This window comes from Pungitius pungitius, chromosome 1 (assembly GCF_949316345.1).
Source record: "Pungitius pungitius chromosome 1, fPunPun2.1, whole genome shotgun sequence".
Lineage (NCBI taxonomy): Eukaryota > Metazoa > Chordata > Actinopteri > Perciformes > Gasterosteidae > Pungitius > Pungitius pungitius.
The window spans coordinates 14,924,640-14,942,870 of record NC_084900.1 but is presented as its reverse complement, the minus strand read 5'-3'; the positions used below and the strand labels follow the sequence as shown (position 1 = coordinate 14,942,870).

Below are 18,231 nucleotides of genomic sequence, written 5' to 3'. Positions count from 1 at the left end.
TGTGAAAGTGCACGTGCGCGCATCATTGGCGCGCTTCACTGTAGCCATGCAGAGGGATGCAGATTGTCTCTAATTCACCACGCTGACCTAGATTCCCAAAATCCTGCAGCATTAAAGGAGACACGTTGTCCCACATCAGCACCCCCCCCCCCGCGCCCACCCCCCCTAGACATGACAGATGAATTAAAAAAACACAACAGTGTCTCGCCCTAATTTGTTACAAAATATTCTTTCGTGTCATCACATTATGACAGATCCACCCAGCGATTCGATCCGTTCACACCATTGACCCCCCCCCCCACTTCTCGTTACCGTCCTCGTTTCCCCTCCTTCTCTCCCATCTTGGAATTCAACATTAAAACCCCAAAAGTTAAAATGCAAATTAATTTTCCTAGCCAGCTCAGTTCGCAACTTATAATTAGATTCCGCCTGTTAAAACAAAAGCTTTCATCATCCCCTTCACTCCATCTGCGACGGGACGGACTGAGGAGGAGGACAGAGAGGACAGAGAGGACAGATTAGAGGGCGATGTCTCAAACACTTCAGGGTGCAAGGCAGCAAAAGCAGCACAAGGAGTTAACAATTCATGATCAGCCTAATGAAAGAGTGCGCATTTGCCTACTTAATGTGTGGTCAGTGGGTTTCTCCTCTCAACAGTCTTCCACTTGGTAAATTTGACTCCCTCCCCCCCAACATCAGCTGCTGCAATCAAGCTATACCTGTGTATGTGTGTGTGTGAGAGATGGTATCCCTCAGGGAGAGGCAGACAGGGTGAAGCCACGGGCTAACTAGCATGTTCAATCTGGGAAACAAAAAGGGAAGACGACAGAAAGAGGAGCAGAATAACGGAGAGAGAGAGAGAGAGAGAGAGAGCACCAGATGCTGTGTGGGAGGGTTATTTAATTGACGATATCACACCTCGCTTTCCCTTTTTTCCCTCTCATTCTCCCTCTTTGCTTCCTCGAACACACATGCATCGACCCTCGTGCGCTCTGCATATTTGCCCCGTCACCTTTGTGTCCTGACGTGACACGCGGCCCACGCCTCTCCCGGCTACGTCCTCCTGCACCACCTTGGGCTCCAACGTGAATCCATCGCATCCATCGACGTCCTGCACACCTTCTCTGAAAGGAAAAGACATTTTGGTGTTTTCAGTCATTAGAGAAAATATGCAAGCGACATCAATTAGTTTGGACACTCCAAGAGGGCAGAAAACTGCTGGCTTGGGCCTCTTTTTCCCTCTTTTTCCTTCTCTTCACGCTCGCAAAGAAATCTTCCTGCCAAACAAAACAAAAAAAAGCACCCAGAAAACGAGCCTCATTAATTAGCTTCTCATTTGTTAATGCAAATGAGCTTAATTAAAAAATAGACTCTCCTTTTGCGGCTTCAAAGGAAGACAGTGAGGCCTAATCAGGAGGTTTGTTCAGCTGTGGCACTAATGAGACATATTTGGCCTAACGAGGGAGCGGTGGCCTAATTTGTTTATGGTAATGATATGAAACACTGCTTGTCCTTTTGCTGTATCTGGGAAGGGATCAGACGCACAGGCTTCGGTGCGATGTACCTTCAGGGTTTCGCCGAGGTGTTGCAGCAGCCGCACTGAACGGTTTCGGTAGGTTAATTGGCTTAATTAGCCCAACAGAGATCACTGGGCCGACGACTCAATGTCAGGGCACAAGCAGGTCAGGGAGGTTCTTCCCTACAAAGGTCGTGACGAGAACACGTCTATTTCTCCTCGATGAGCAGAGGGTTAGAGCAATGTGAAAATCGCACAGGGTTTACGTTAAGTCTGCTTTCAATTCAGCTTGGAGGTGGCAGACGCTCACGTGTGAGTCAATCTACAACTGGTGAGGGTTCATCACAAGTTTTCTCTGGTTCAGGAGGTTCAGCTGCATCCTCGAACACCACACGAACTTCAGGGCATGTTCAGAGAGAGCAGCTTTAGTGGAAACTCTTCGTCGGTTTAAACTTGCGATTTCGGATGCTCTCGGTTCTCAAACCCAGAGGGAAAGGTAACTAAAACTCTGGCCGTTTCCATGGTGACGTCTCTCTCTGTCTCCTCTCTCCCAGGCGTGTTTTGTTTTCTTATTGAAGCCTATATTGAATGTTTACCAGGTGTTTGCGGAGGGTCATGGTTTAATATGCACAATGGGGGAAAAAAGACGAGGGAGCACAAAGAGTAAATAAGTGAGGAAGCGAGTGGGTGAAAACCCTCAGGGCATGGCAGACAATCACAGTATATCACCAGCTGCAACGCCCGTTCACCATTAACTACACACCAGTTAGGTTTTGTGACTCCATCTAACCCCAATTGAGTTGACTCAATCAGGCCACAGGTAGACAGAAGTATAAACACCTGGAAAAGAACTCTGGTGCATATTCTGCCTAGATGACCGACCGCAGAAGTTGGCGCGGCTAATGGTGACATCATCCATCGTGTTTTTTTGGCCGTCGCCAACCAAGGGAACAACTTAACGTATTTTGAATGTGGAAGAGAGAAGTGGAGACGCCGTAAATGTCTGTGGTAGCAGCAGCGACCTGTCAATCAGCGCGCAGCCCAAAGGATCCCCTGCTTAATAGTCTTCTTGAAGAAGACTTGAAACTAGTCATTTTCTCAAACACATCTATTGGAGCAGAGGAAAGAGACTATAATATTAATATGGACTTTCATATTAAAACGTTGTTTTACTCCATCGAAATGGAGTAAAATAACATTAGTAAGACATCGTACAAACAAGGATTACTAGAATTATATTGAGCATATAATGGTTGCTTGTTCTTTCCTTTTATGATAAAACTACGTCTTCTGACTGCCAAGATATCACAAAAATAATATTAAGACACACACATTGGAACTATCCTCATGTGTAAACTATTTGTGTAGGCTGTGCTTGATGCATGTTGATGCATATTTATGGATTGTGAGCTTACTGTACGTGGCAACACGTCCACGTTTGAGTGACGGTGTCCTTGTCGCTATTTTGTTCACCGATGACTACGTGTGAGGCCGAGTGAGACGGCAGCATGGCTGGCCCTCACTGATAACTAGGCCCGGGCACAACCCCGTGCTCCTTTATTCAAAACACACACGCCTTAATTAAAACCAAGCCTAGGGGAAAAATAAAAAAACACGTCTCCACTTTTAATTGTCGTCTCTAATAGTTCTCCAACCGTAGAGAGAAACAAGCTGCACCACTCTCCTCCATCTTGTCGCTCGTTGAATTATTAATAGACGAAGAGCAAACGGAAAATCAAATGAAGGAAGGGGAGCACGCGACTCGAGTGCGTTCTGATGCCGTGGTGCAATGTGATTATTCATGTGCGGCGCATGCTGCGTGGATCCTTGTAGCAGGAGGACGGAGCTTCTACAAGTTGGAGAACCTGAATGTGCCAGACGAGCCAGCTGGTCGTCCAAGCACACAATGCTGCGGCAAAATAAAATAAATAACTGCAGGAGATGAGGCGGTTAGTCAGAAGGCATTCATAAGTCAGGCCTACTTTGCGTCCATCTGAACCGGCACATCTTCCCTTTGGGGGTCGGGGGGTGTATGTGAAACCTCAGCTGATAGCATCTCCGCCCTGGTCCGGGGCAAACTGTTCGCTCACTATTAGCATTTGGTTAACAACTAACAGCTTACTGCTATCACCTCAGCTGCAACTAAGCTAACGTCAGGGTGTTTTGACCCAGTCAGTTTTTAGCTAACTATCCAGTAAAACTATTGATAACAATGATTGTGTTATGCATTCAGGTGATTTAACTGTGTTAAAGTAAGTGTTAGCTCCTTACCTCTCCAGTCAAATACTGTTTTTATTATGAAAGATAGAAAGATAAAAAGATAAAATGGTCTTAATCAGAGCTAGTAAAAGGATGCTAACGGCGGTGAATTAGCCGTGCGCAGGTATTGCCCTGACCCGGGCAGACATCCATCGCCATTGTAAACATTGTTTTTCACAAATATTGGTTAAAGGGTTGTCAAAATAACCATCAATGCTGTTAACATATCCGGGAACCTAATTCTGACCTTCAACACCTCCAAGTAGCGCAATAAAAGCACTTTCATCATCACTCCAGCGTTGCACGAGTGAGTCTTTCTACTTTTTCTCAGCAAAGTGATTTTCCTGCAGTGGTTAGACAAATGTTTGTATACATGAGATTTCACACGTAGATTCATTGACATTACTTACATTACGTTTTCAAGGAGATCAACAACAATAAATACCGGCGTAATTGCGTATGTAGAATTAAACAAATGTCATACTGCTCCAGACATTTTACGGTGTTGGGTCTTAAAAGACAGATAATTAAATGATTTGACCTCCACTGTTTTGATACGGATAAATCCCTGAAAAGGCAAAAACATGTTTGACGTTAAATTTCTGGAGGCCAAGTCGAGACCTTGAAATATTCCCCTCATTCATTAATCTCCATTCAATGACACACTGCTTTACTTAGCCAACCATTCGGCCTCCTCTGGCTGCTATAATTGTCCTAGTGAATTGCTTTTCAACTCTTTGATTACAAGGTCCGCTTTGAATGGCTGGTGTACATGGCCCAAAGTGCCCTCCTCCTTTCCCGACCATCTCCTTATGCCCCGCCCCCACCCGCTAATCACAACAGGTCGTACTCCTTCTCCTTTCCTATCTCCTCCCCTCTCTTCACCTGTCCTTCCTTCTCCTCCCCAACCTCTCTCATGCTCTCCTCTCTTCCCCATCCCCCTCTTCTTCCCTTTTGCTCTCCTCCCCATGCTCTCTCATCTTCTGCAGCTCCTCACCCATCCCCCCTTCTCCCATTTTCCCTCATCTTATCCTCTCCCATCCCTCCTTCCCCTCCTCTCCCCCTCCCCTCCCTGACCCTCTAATACAAGTTATCAGTGAGATGTGATTTTCATTAACCTATTCATCACGGTGACGTTTGTGTATAATGGTGTCTGTTAACTCTGATACACTGAGACACAACAAATCTGTCCGCTCCGAGGATGCTCATGGAAGAGAATTCAGAGAGCATTTAAATCTGTAAATTCTGATATGTATTTTAAAAATGAGGGCTTGCAACGGGCTCTGTTTGAAAATAGATAAAAAAGAGTAACTCTTCACACAGAAATGTGAAGAAATAAGGATGTGCCGCTCTGGAAAAGGGTCCCGGACAATTTATGTACTGTTGAGGTTGGTTAAGGAAGCGGAGTCCATGATTGGAAAGAGACGGGGGTCGACGTGTGTGTGTGTGTGTGTGTGTGTGTGTGTGTGTGTGTGTGTCACTCCTGCGTCTTTTCTCCTCTCCCTCCTCAGCTCACACGGAGGCGACAGAGTCCCTCTCATGACTAAACAGCACTGCCCCCAAACAAAGGCGCAGCGACAGCGGCGTGTGCTCACAACCGATAACTGGTGTGGCGTCTCATCTGAATAAGTGTGGGCCAGAGGACACACACACACACATGCACACATGCTCAAAGGCACACCCCTGTGTGCGATTATTCACACACACACACACACACACACACACTCGACTCTTGTGCCGCACAGATTACAGGATTAATGCGCAACTTGAATATGCATTGGAGCTCTGCGTTGGCTTTTGTTCTCCGTGTGGAGAGGAGCGGGCGCAGCAAAGCGCCTTCGACATCAAAGGCCGCGCAGGAACGTAAATAGCTGAACGGCGGCCCGGCGGTTTGCTGCAGGCGAACGACGCAAATAGGTCTGCTCATCTTGAATAAAGCTGTGTCCCCATTTGGCCTGCTGCGTGTCTCACACCTGGCTGCTTATGTGTCACTGGGCCTAAGAGGGGGGAGAGGTGGTGGTGGGGGGGGAGCAGTGAGGCAGCACACACGTACAAGCTGACCTTTGCTCTCGCCATTTTAGACGCGTTCCTCGTAGCCACATACATGTGTCGCATATAACCGTGCGGTCAGATGCAGCGTGGGATTGTCATAAAACCATTGAATTAAGAAAGTAAATCGCTGGTGGCTATAAATAAACACCTTTCTCCCTTTGTGGAGACCATCCGGTAGAAAGCAGGCTGCAGACGTTCCCTCCTGTTGCGACTAATATGTGCAATTTTGCTGTCGCTCTGCCGCACACAATCACAGCGGCTTGTTTATCACGCTGTCATGTTTCTTTGATGCCACGTCGCTGTCCGCTGTGATCGGGCCCAGAGTCCCTACATATGTCGAGATGCAATAACAGCAGGGAGCAAAATGGGGGTGCTCTTAAAGCGTTTCACATCAGAGGGAGCGTGGAAGATGTTCACCCCCCTCCCCCGCAATGTTGCATGATCTGTATTTCATGAAGGGACACCTCATTGTCAAAAATTGACCCGTTTTGTAAATGAGTTCCGGGCAGAGTTTCCCTAAACGGGGGAGAGAGCGTGTTGTAGCTCGCCCTTATAATGTGTGAGTGGGGCAGCGGGGACGGAGGGGGGTGCTAGGGAAGGAAACATGACACACACACACACTGAACTCTGTCTTTGATAATCTGTTACCTCAATTAGCTTGGTGTTAACCACCACCTTAAATCAACAGCCGCTTTGCTGCCACAACAAAGATGCTCCAATTATTGTTTGCATGTTCTTAATGCAAAATTCGACATGTTGTTCAATCCAAAGTGGAAATATGAAACCTTGAGACTTCAGAATTACGGAGATATTCAAAGGACCGGGGGGGGTGCTAGCGGTCAATGGGGGGGGGCCACGGGGGGTGGTAGCGGTCGGCGGCCGGGCTTGCACAATCAATTTTTTCTTTGCAGCGCCAGTCTCATCTTTTTCCGTTCTAATTCCCGCGCTTGACTTCAAGGTGTAACCTTTATTATTGTTCGGTCTGAAACGGGCCCAGTGACGGATGGTGTAGCAATATTGTTGTCGGGTGGAAATCGGTAGAAATTCGGGAGAAAGGTCGGTCCAGGAGATTTTCGGGAGGGGCTTTGAAATTCGGGAGTCTCCCGGAAAAATCGGGAGGGTTGGCATGTCTGGCCGGTGGGTTGACAGGAAGCATTTAGGCCAACATTTATATATTTTCATTGCTTAAAGCTGCATTCTGTGTAGTGACCAGCAGGGGGCGACTCCTCTGCTCCCATAGACGTCTATGAGGAAATGACTCTACTTCTGTGTAGTGACCAGCAGGGGGCGACTCCTCTGCTCCCATAGACGTCTATGAGGAAATGATTCTACTTCTCTCTTGATTTATTCCCTCAGTAAACATTGTAAACATGAGTTTATGGTCTCAGTCTCTAGTTTTAAGTCTTCTTCAACACAACATGACGTTCATTTAGTGAACGATGGAGTCAAACAGACCATAAAGCAGGGGATGCTTTAGGGCGGCGACTTCATGCACATTAAACAGCTTTGGATCAGTGTTTCACAAAGACTGGTCTGGGACCAGGGTGGATCATCAGGGGGGTTTACTTTTATATCTGCAGTACATTTTGGGGGGGCTCGAATGTTTGCATTGTACTGATGATTGAGATGTTTCTCGATTGAGGAAAGGAGCGCTAGCGTCTTTTTGTTCTGCTGATGAGAAGTTTACTACGTCGAAATGCATTTATAAAATAAAATAACACAAAGCTGTGATTTATTTAAATGGCTGAAGAAACCCTATAAAAAGGGTTTGTTATATGACAATATCAAGGCCTTAAATCCTCGCCTGACAGCAATGAAATAAAGAGGATGTTATGTTTTCACCAACAGAACCCTCTTGACCTCCATTTGAAGAAAAAAATCATTTAATTTTCGCAACCTGCAGACCTTTTTGGGGATTTTCATCCGGCTCTTCCTCCCTCTGCTGGTTCACCGTCTCAGAGACAAGCGTCTCTCACTGGAGCGATATTAGTGTCCCCCCCCCCCCCCCGTTGCCATCCTTTACTACCCCTCTCCCTCCCTCTGTCACTCCCTCATGAATAACCATCCCTTACATTCACGCCGGCATGAAATGGCCACACAGCCCCCTGGCACACGCAGGAGTAATGCCGCAATCATTATTCCACTGCAGTGGTCCCACACACCAGCATATTTCACCAATCATGTGCCTCTCTACCCTGGCTTTTGTTTGGATGACTTAAACAAATGATGTGGCGGTGAGGAGGGCCCGCGTACCGCCGCTCCGCCTGTTAACACGGCAACCGTTGACACGGACGCAGCCAGGGATTTGCATAAGAGGACGCTGGAGTGGTGCTGGCAATTCCAACAGGGGGGGGTTCCTGCATATTTTTCCCTCTCTTTCTGTGAGAGGGTGGGTTTGAGGGTGTGGGTGGGAATCCAAGTGAGTGTGTGTGGGAGGGGGGGGGGAGGGGGTTGGGGGGGGGGGGAATGGTGTGCTATTTTTGGTTCTCCCGCTTTTCTCCTTCCTTTCATCCTATTCTCTGCCATTCCTCCTCCCCAACTGGCAGCTCCTCTTTTCCTCTGCGGCTCGTGTTGGACAGAAAGCAACGAGGGACGCTCACATTCCACGAGGCCGACCGGGCTGCCGAAAACACAGGGCAAGGCGGCGCTGGCGTCCCAGAATCACCGCGGTAACTAGTGACACCCACCCACCTCGCCGTGCAAGCGTGTGTTGGGAAAGACGGGCCCCCGATGAAGACGGGGGAGGCTCGGTTCAGGGCCCGCGGCCTGCACGTTGGTGCGTGAGGGTCGGCTGGCAGAACCCCGGTGACCTTGGTGTTAAATATTCAACCCAATACATGAGACCACGTGTTCTTCATTTGAACGCCCTCTGGAACTGTGGAGGGATCCCAGTCTGTGGCCACGCACACACGCGGGCTGGATGGAAGAAGAAGATCCAACAAAGACGATACTTATTTCTCTTTTGTCGGCATTAATATCCGAAATTAGAGCAGAGAGCGATGCATTCAGAGAAGTTTAATCCAGCCCCAAACCGGCCACTGCTGCGTCCTTTCATCTCGCTCTACGTTTTCTCCCGTTCCGCCGTCTCTTTCATTCGCCTTATCTCGCCCTCCTTTAATCATAGCGTATCAATGACTCCGATACGTCTGAGAGATCCATTCGCCTGCCGTTTCACTTTGTGAGAAAGTTTTGTTTGAATTCGGCTAAATTGCTCTCACCTGACTTTCAGACAAAAAAGATGTGTACGCAATGTGTGTGTGTGTGTGTGTGTCGGTGACTCTGCACACTCGTACGGATGGGATGGGTGTGACAAACCTGCATGCAAAGGTTGTCTCCATGGTGATAGATGTGGGGTCATCTCCATGACGATGGATCGGTAGGGGGTGTTGTCCGCCAAGGTTGTGGACCAAGGACAAGGCGAGAGTGATTGCAGCCGCCCAGACAGGAAATCGAAGAGGATCTATCCAATGGAGGTGGGGGGGCGGGGGGGGGGGGGAGCAAAGCAAAAAGGTGCAATTTCACAAGTCAAATTACTTCTGGGATGGAGGAGAGAAAAATATCACAGCAATAACGGCACCAGGGATGAGAGGAGGAGGGGGAGGGGAAGCAGGGAGGCACGACCCAAACAAAAGCTCAATTATCAAAGTCATCTAATGCTCACATACGCAAATAGAGTGACATCCTATTACCGTACAACCCCCCCCTCCTACCCCCCCCCCCCCTCGCCGAGAGACATTTTTAAGAGAGGAGTCTGGCTGTGATTTGTATGTTTCTTTTGAATCTTGCTTGTTTATTTCTAAAACTGATGCTGGCTGTCACTGGAAAAATATTGATTGGATTGTGCAACATGTTCCGCTGCATCCCCACCGATTTATTTTTCTCTTTTTTTCTCCTTGCTCTCTCTCTCTCCGCTCCTCCTCTGCAACACCAGCATCACAGATCTGTAAACTGTTAACGAGAACAGGCAGTGAATGAATGACGACGACTTTGGGTCTCTGCCTCCCCCCCCTCTCCCCTCTCTCCCCCCTCTGTCCCCTCGCCTCCCTCCGGGTTTCCCCCAATGCACTTTCTGTCTTACCCCTCTATTTTCCGTGTGTGTGTGTGTGTGTGTATTGGCGGGCTGAGTGCATTGAATCATTAAGTCCACAGTGCCACTGTGCCCATTGCCTCATTGCACCTAATTAAGCCCCTTTTGTTTCCTATCAATTAACATCGTAATTAAAACTGTTTACCCCGGAATCTGCTGATTCAGGGGAAATGACACAAACGGTGACGTGCAGGAATCCAGCTGTGAAACGCTGCATCACAAGCACAATGCATCGTGGAGGAGGATGCACACGGACACACACCTGTTCATGATGGGACCACAATCGGGTTCAAAGATCATTTGTTGTTGTTAACACAGGGAAGCGTTGGGGAGCAGCGTGAGTTAGACGTCCTGTACACACCCGTCCATCCAAAAACATGAGCACCAATCGTGTGTGTGTGTGTTTGTGTGAGAAAGTGTGAACACAACCAAGGGATCCACCTTGTGACAATCTCAGACTAATCACCTAATCGTCCATCCATCAGGTGGACAGACAGGAAAGGAGTACTTGACATCAAGTGGAAGCCAGACAGCATGACACCCACTGACACACACACACACACACACATACACACACACAGGGAGGATTTCTTTATATGTGTGCACGCATGCACAAATGCACAAGTCAAATGAGCGCTACTCCACCATCGCCGCCCTGCCAGCCTCTTCAACAATGTACATTTCACCCCCCTCCTAAAAAATAAAAAATAAATACACCCTATCTTCTTGTTGCCATGGCAACTGACCTAGAGCTGTGGCGGCAGCGGGCGAAAATCATTGAAGTGAGAGGCGTAGCGGTCTGTCACCCCCTCCCCGGAGAAACAACACACATTACTGTATACTGTACCACTGCTCCCAGGTACAGGAATACACAGATTTATCTCTCCCTGCACGCACACACACCCGCACACACACACACACAGGTACTGTAGTTTAGTGCAGACAGGAACACAAGGCGTGTGTGTCTGTTGTGTCGAAGTCATGTGTGATCAACATGATCATGAACTACCACACCACCCTTTTCCTTCTCCCTTTCCTGTTGGGGGGGTCGCGGTGGGGGGCGGGGGCGTTGTGTGTGTGTTGGGGGGGTGACTGCTGCTGGAGGCCGACCTGTCCTTGGGTGCAGTAAAGGATTAAAGCAGCATGCACACACACACATTTGCCATGTGACCTTAATTCCCCCCTTCCTGCTTCTGCTACTCTCAGCCAATCGGCAGCGGCGCATTGGATGTTGGTGTTAGCATGTGCGTGCTAGCATGCACGTGTTTGTGTGTCCGTGTGTAGCGTTTTGTGATTGCCAAGTTTTTTTGCAGAGTGTCTCGAGCGTATATAAGCGCCAGTAGATGGATTAAGTCTGATAAAAGGGGAATGCCGTGACGTTTTATTGTGGGTGTGCATGTGTGCGCCAGCTTGGGTTCTTAAAAGGGGGGAGGGAGTGGAAGGGGGGGATGAGGGGGAATAATAAAGTGTGAATCAGCGGCAGCCGCCCCGGCACGTGCCGTACGTTCAGACGACCTTATTCATCTCCAGCGACCCCAAAATCCCTCTGCTGCTTCCCCACACCCACCAAACAGACCTCAACCCCCACAGCCGCCGCCGTCAGCTGGTGGGGGGGGGGATGGAAAGATGGAGGAGGGGGAAGGCAGGTGTTGAGGACCATTTAGTAAGCAACCTTTCATTCATTTTACTCAATGGTTCGGTTTAGTTTTTGTGCCGTGTCGAAGTGTAACAAAGTCAAACGGCGCAGTGTGTGGAGGAAGGTTGTGTACGAGGTAAATGTGAGGCTCCAATGTGCGTGTCTGTGTCTGTGTGTGTGTGTGTGTGTCTGTGTGTGTCTGTGTGTGTGTGTTGGGGGGCTCTCGATTCGATATGGAGATCAGACAGAATGAGCAGCAGTTTAAACATGAGCGTTACATCAGGCAGAGACGTCCGGCTGTTACAGCGCCCAGATAAGGCCCACAAAAGCTGTGTGTGTGTGTGTGTGTGTGTCTGTCTTGTGTCTGTGACGCAGCAGACGTAACAGACGCGGCACCTTGCCTCGGAAGACGCTCGCTGTTGTTGGCGACCCTTAACCTTAACCAAACCTTGGCCCCGGCAGAAGACAAGTGCCTTTAGCTCGGCAACGACAGATGACACGGCGAAGCCTGAAGAGAGCGCTAAACTCTGACCTCCAACAACCCCTCCCCCCCCCCACGGCCCCAAACTCCATCTGAAGCCAAAAACAACCTGCTTCTCGACACGCGGGCAAACACACACACACACACTCAGACAATGGAGCCGGAGAAACGCGACGCTCATCCATCAAAGAAGCAGTAAATCAATACCATCAGGTTACATGAATATTCAAGAATCCATTCTTGTTATTATTATGCTAATTGCTGCATGTTCGTTGGTTGCGTCTGAAAATTTACATTTTCATTATATTTTATTATATTTTTATCTTATTCCTGCACTACGTTGTTTGTTGTCGTCATGGACCACCGCCAAGTCAAATTCCATGTATGTCTGACATATTATGGCAATAAACGATTCCTGATTCCTGATTTTGGATCAAATCTGCTGAGGTTGCATAAAACGCCCGACACACAATGAATGAAAATCATTATTAAAGTGTCATTGTAGCCCATTCTGCTGCTCAGAAAATTGCAAGAAGCACAATATTTGTGTCCAAACACCATTTTACATAAAACTTTGTGTCCCACGCATCGGAATCTACGGCACAGAGCACACACACATTATTCTAATATTTTCTTCTGTGAAAATGACAAGGATTTGTCATAATAATAATGTAATCGTTTTAACTAAAGAACATCATTTATGTTCCAAATTGTTATCAGGAAGATGTGAACTAATCAAAATACAATTCTGCTTATACCGTCATGACCTTTATACACAAGGACAATTTTGAAAGAAGCACACAAAAACACACAAAAAATATAGCCAAATGATGTAAAGAATATGTTAATTAAACTAGCTCTCTCCATCACACATGGGATGTGATTTCCTTCTTTTCAGAGAACCTAAAGCTCATTGTTGATGAAAACTGCTCCAGGGTTCTCGTAGCTTTAGCTCTTATTAAAAACACGTTTCACTGCTCTGGTAACAACGTCACGCACGTTAACCCGCCATGCTAACGAAAACTGTCACAGGCAGGACGGGTCCTCTTTCAAAACATCCCGTTAGCGCTCTTTAGCACCGTTCACTCGGCTAGCTTCGGTAGCCGAGTGAAGCTAATACACAAACCCAGCCTAATGCTTCATTAAAGTTTTGCATATTCTTTCATTTCTAGGATGCAGTGGATGTATTTCTTGTTTAAAACATGTAGCCCTGTCATGCATATTAACTGCGTATCGTATCTGGATGTGTTTCTGTCTCTGAGTCATGTGAAGTGAATGCCTGGCCCCTGCACTGCCTGTGTGTTTGTAACAGATGGTGTGTGTGTGTGTGTGTGCACGCGCGTGTGTGTGTCCTACAAAGTCTGGCAGAAGCACCTTGTCGCTCTGCGATGCATCACGCCAACTGCTATTGTCGGACCGCGCAGCACTTTCCAAGCTAACGTGTTCTTCCTCAGACTTTCAGTATCGTTTCCATCTGCCTGTTTGTCCCGCTTGTCTCATGACATCATGATATATGTAACACACAAAAAAAGAATCTCCATCTGGAGGGATGTATTCAGAAAACTGACATTAAATTGAGCTTATACTTTACATACGTTTATTTACCACAATATACTTCTCCTTGAGTTCTAAATTCCACTAAAGTAAAGTGCTTCGGCCGTTTCCAAAGACTGGTGCGAGGCCCCAAAGAGGGTCGCAGAACATTTCATTCTTCATTCATCAGCTAAATTTCCTGCTGTTAGTTAAAATGTATTGGTGCAGTAAAGATTTGAGTCATATGGAAGAAACTGTTGTTTTGTTCAGATAATTTGCTCCTTGAATCAAACATTGAATCTAGTATGTAAAAGCCGGCTTATATTCCGCTGATCTGACCAATGAGAGGACAACAGTAAGAGCCCGTCTCATTTCTTTCGTATTTAACACGTGAGACTCAACGATCCCAGAGAGTGTGTTTGAGGAGCGTTTGTTCACCGACTGCCTGTTGTAGAGGTAGAAAGACAGATAAAAACCTGCGGTTGTCATGGACGCGGCAGCTCAGCGCGGAGACGGACATCATCTGATCCTCCGTTGCGCTTGTCCATTTGATATTCAATAACTGGTTCATGCCTCTGAATATCTGTCAAGAGTAATGAGCGCTTCTTAAGGTTTTCTTTCATAGATGCAGAGGATGCGATACCCAGCCGAGGAGCATTGGTAGCACAGCATCTGTGTCATCTCCCCCCCCCGTCATTAGACTACGGCTGCCTCCGGGTACAGTAACAAATACTCCAAAGCACCTCTCTCTCTCTCTCTGGCAAGTCAAGCGTAAAACATTTTCCAGGGCTTAATATTGAGCGGATTGATTCGACATTCATTAATAAAAATTGAATGGATCGGCTAATTATTATTTTCACCGAGCTTCTCTCTCTATGTCTTTCGTAGGCCTCGAGGTGGGGGCCTCGAGGTGGGGGCAGCGAGGTAGGTGACAGGACGGCGTCCACGCCCCGGCAGGCACGGCCTCCCCCAGGCAGACGCTACCAGCGGCCCTTGCTCCTGGAGACACGCACAGCCGAGTCCCGTCTGGAACCTGCAGCGTGGCGTGGAGTGTCAATGTGACGGAGGGTGTGTGTGTGTGTGTGTGTGCTAGTTCTCGAAAGTAACTGTAAACTGTGTATAAGAAGTGGGCATATAGTCACCTATTGATCGATTGAAGCATCAGGTTCCTATTGCCGCCACTAAGGGACTGTGTAGGTGTGGGGGGGGCGGGGGGAGGGTCAAAGTATGGAAGGAAGGATGGATGGCATTACAGTGGCATCACAGCGGAGGGAACGAGCGGCGATGAGCGGTTTCGCTATACATAATGTAAGTGTGGGGGGGGGGGGGGGGGGGGGCGCTCACAGATACCTTTGTGTAGCAGAGAGACACTTTTATTGGTCTTTAAGTCGTATAAGATAAAAGGATTGACTCATTGCTTCATGATACACATTTTCAAGATGGCGGCTTGTTGCTGACAGCCCTCAGACGCCGTTTGTAGTCACATGACACCAGAGGAGAACAAAGCAGACGTAGGGTTACGCAATTCCAGGATCAGCACAGTGCGTCCCGCGGGACCGACTTTCACGCGAACATGAAAGGACGTGGCCTCACTTTTGAGCATTCATTTCTCTCTAAAAAACACAAAGAACGAGTTCAACTGAAACTAAATTTAACAGTAGCTGCAAATAGATTATTCTAATTTGCCAAAATGTGTTTTTTACCTTCGTTTGGACTGCGGAGGCTCGGGAGACGGACGGACAGAGAACGGATAGAAGGTAACGTCAGCAGATACAACGTTAACGGAGCCTTTCGCCCCCGAGGCTTCTGGGTAAACTCTCCCCCGAGGGACCAGACAGGGGGAATTTAGATTTATTATGATAATGACTCTAATTCTGATATTTTGAATCCAGAATAACGTTGAAAACAGTCACATTTTGTAGAGCTTGGTTTCTCAGCTTTTTTTTCTAGCTCTTGAATAAACCTCTCTGTAAACACACAGTCGAGCACACACACACACACACACACACACAAAGATAAAGTCTAGGACTTGGTGGACAGGGTCGATTTTCTATTATGGCATTTCATAATAAAGATCAACTGTCACAGCAATCACAGCAGAACTTGAATTCTTCTAAAGCAGAGGACCAGGACCTCTGTTTTCATCCAGCCCCCCCCCCCCCCCCCCCCCCCACAAATAATCGTCCGCTGTTGCTCCCAAACACTGCAGACCATCCAAGAGTGCAATCTTTTCCTTCATCTCTTCCTCTGAAGAAATGGAGAAAAAAAAGTACAGAGGAGGAAGGTCAACAATCTGTCAATAACAGATAAAGAAGAAACGGCTCAATAGAAAAATAAAATATAAAAGTGTTGAAGTTTGAAGCTTTTTTGTACTTTCCGTTTGCCACATGTCAAGGAGTCCACTTTTATGTGAAAATGTATATTTTCTTTTCAAGGGTTGTGTTTTTGAGAGAGAGATTCCTTCTTTGAGGCCTCACTTATTTCCTCTGCATGGCACAGCGCCGACTGAGATTACCGCCTAATCCCTGTGTAATCTGTGTGTTCCTCCGCTGCTTCCACACGAAGGTCCACCGGCCTCGCAAATCGGGTCTTAACTCACCGAACACTTAACTCAACGCGGAGAGAAGGGCAGCGACGAGTCGTGACTAATGGACGACGAGTTAAATATCTACGTGAGCAGCTTCCCTCCTTCTCGTCTTTTAGGGGCAAAGGGTTCCGTCCCCCCGGCTGTATTCTTCGATGCCGCCCCCCCCCCCACACACACACACATACATATTTATAAAGAGGCATATAAGCAGGGAATATATATATATGGCGTTTAAAATATTTCTATAAAGTCTTCAAAGAGTTCCTTCGTGTTCTGACATGGTTCCCAATCAGCCAGATTGATGTTGGGGCCCAGTTTGACTTGGGGGGGGGGGGGGGCAGAGCCAACCGGTTTTAATTACCATGAGAGCATTGGCTTGTTTCCCTTCCTCCTTTTCTTTAATGGACTTCACATGCAAATGACTTACAGCAAGGTCCTTTCCTTTGAGAGAGAGTGTGTTTGTGTGTGTGTGTGTGTGTGTGTGTGTGCGTCATAGTGCGTGCCACAAAAGACACCGGCTATTATCGCTGACGCATCTTGACGAGACTGGAACGTTTTGGGAAAACACGTAATTGCCTCGTCAGACTAAGCTGACATTTTACGTGGCCACGGCACCGGCTTCAAGGCCTGCAGGAAACCTCCATCTTCTTCTGAACCTGTTGAGTTGTTTCCTTGAAGATGAAGGTGTATTTTTTTTAAACGCGTGCAGCAAGTGCAAAGCGAGTAATCTGCCCTCGGCCTCGGTGGGGGCCGCTGAGGTCGGTCGGTGTCGGCGTCCATCTATCCGGAGGCGCTGATTGGTATGCGCGGGCCGTGAGGCCGCTCCGACAGAGAGGCCTCTACAGCGGGAGCTCGCTTGTATACGTTTGCTCTTAGTCCAGTCCGTGAGACTCACGCACAAACACACACACACACACACACACAGATCTTCATTTGGCGCATACATCATGCCCGCCGCGCCGACGCCGAGTTAAACGAAGGCCCCGCTGGCCCACGGTTAACCCTCTATCAGCAGACTCGACACATTTCCTTCTCTCAGAAGACGAGCCAAGTAGACACACACAACAGCTAAAGGAAATCTGAGGGAATTCTGAACCTCTTCTTCTCCCTTCTCTCTCCCTCTGCCTGTGGAGAACACTGGCAGGAATCAGGAGAAGAGTGGGGTTGCTAGGCGACAGGTTGTGGTTGCCATGGTGAATTTAAGTGGAACAGCTGGTCCAATCAGCATAAAGTGCGGGCAGGCGGGGGCAGAGCCAGGGAGGCTCATGCCAACACAGACAGACAGGAAGAGAGAGGGGCTGTTGAGGCATGCAGGAGAGGAGGGGAGGGGAGGAGGAGAGGAGAGAGGAAAGGAAAGGAAAGAGAAGATGAGATGACAGGAGAGGGTGAGAGAGGGAAGGAGAGGAGAAGAAATGACAGTGGAGGAAAGGAGGGGAGGATTAAGTAGAATAATACGTGAAGAAGACTCAGAGGACACTATGGGAAGGACGATGAAAAGTAAGAGGTCAGAAAGACGAGAAAAGGCCCAAACTTGGCGTGATCCAAACCTCAGATGTGATCGTGTGTCCGATGTAAAGGTCTACAGAGAAGCAGCGAATGACGAGGTGCTGATAACGATGAGGAAGGAGGGGGGGGTCATCGGTTGTCGGTGTTGATGATGATGATGATGATGATGATGTTTCCCTGTCTGTCTGCTCCGTGCTTTCAAGTGAGATCGTAACGATGACAGATCCTCTTTAAAATGATCACAATCTGGACTTTACCTCAATCATGAATCCTGGATGAGTCTGTGGAGTGAACGCTGTGCTGCTTCCTCGCATCGAAGGGGGCAACAATTCAAATATTATAAGAACTTGCCTCCACTCACTGGAACCTAAACTAAAACTTCAAATCTGGTGAGGGTTCAGGTTTCACAGCCGCCGGCGCTCTGACACTCGATCAGTCGATGACGTCAGCGTAGCGGCCCTTTAAGAAGGCGAGGCCTGCTCCCGCCGCCGTTGCTAACCATGCTAACAGTGTAAACAATGGCAGAAGTGCCACTCTCTCTCTGAGCGTCTCGGCACAGAGGGGGGGTGAGGGG

At 48.0% G+C, this 18,231-nt stretch overlaps 1 long non-coding RNA gene across 1 annotated transcript; it reads right to left on the bottom strand.

Annotated features, from left to right (window-relative positions):
* Window positions 1–208: 208 nt before the first annotated feature.
* Window positions 209–18,026, bottom strand: LOC119222772 (uncharacterized). The gene is made up of 3 exons (XR_005120825.2): window positions 17,915–18,026; window positions 9,143–9,287; window positions 209–1,124 (listed from the first exon to the last, which is right to left on the bottom strand). It is a non-coding gene; the product is annotated as an uncharacterized LOC119222772 (long non-coding RNA).
* Window positions 18,027–18,231: the final 205 nt, after the last annotated feature.